Below are 854 nucleotides of genomic sequence, written 5' to 3'. Positions count from 1 at the left end.
CCCCCAACCCTGATCGGGGGCAGTGCCAGCCCACCAACTTTCCACGTTCCCTCCCCCTGGCAGGCCCTGCTCAGTAGGGCCAGCCAGACCCCACTCATGCACAAATTCATGCACCAGCCCTCTAGTTTTAAAAATACAAAAATAGCATCCAGTTGGTATTTTAAAGTTTGTAGGGGAAAAAATCTTAACCATGTTGAAATGACTTGTTTAAAGAGACTGCTTGATTACTAAGAATGTGTTGAAGCATTTAGGTCAGCGGTCGCCAACGGTGGTCCATGAGGTCCGAAAGGTTGGTGACCGCTAATTTAGGTTACATAATATAATATATTATGTAATACGATGCATTATATAATATGTTTTTTCACTTTATATGCATGTTTTTTAAGCACTCTATCTTTTTAAAGCTATATTTAAGTGTTTATTTTATTCATTAATAAAGATTGAGCCCTAGCTGGTTTGGCTCAGTGGATGGAGCGAGCTTCTGCCCATAAGCACATACCCAGGTTGCAGGTTCTGATCCCCAATCCACTGCTCAATGTTTCTCTGTCACATGGATGTTTTTCTCCCTCCCTCCCTCTCTTTAAAAAAACTACTGAAAGTGATTTTTCCCTACTAGCAATATTTTTATTTGCAGTGTTGCAATTAGAAACAATATTTTGTTTATATTCTTTTCTAAGAACATAACAGCATAATCCTATATAAAAGGCTAATATGCAAATTGTCTCCTCCACCTGGAATTTAAAGGGGTGGGGTGGGGCCAGCCCACCAACCGCCCTCGGCCCCTCCCCCCAGCCTGCTCCACCCCCTATTAGCTCCCTCACCCCCATTGGGGTGGGGCCAGCTGGCCAACCTAC

The 854-nt window shown here is 43.4% G+C and overlaps 1 protein-coding gene across 1 annotated transcript in view; it reads left to right on the top strand.

Annotated features, from left to right (window-relative positions):
• PLEKHA5 (pleckstrin homology domain containing A5) overlaps nt 1-854 on the top strand; it is a 214,240-nt gene that overhangs the window by 179,730 nt on the left and 33,656 nt on the right.

The sequence above is a fragment of the Myotis davidii genome, unplaced genomic scaffold (assembly GCF_000327345.1).
Source record: "Myotis davidii unplaced genomic scaffold, ASM32734v1 scaffold346, whole genome shotgun sequence".
NCBI classification, from domain to species: Eukaryota; Metazoa; Chordata; class Mammalia; order Chiroptera; family Vespertilionidae; genus Myotis; species Myotis davidii.
Note: the sequence above shows the minus strand (reverse complement) of the source record. Positions and strands in the feature narration are given on the sequence as shown.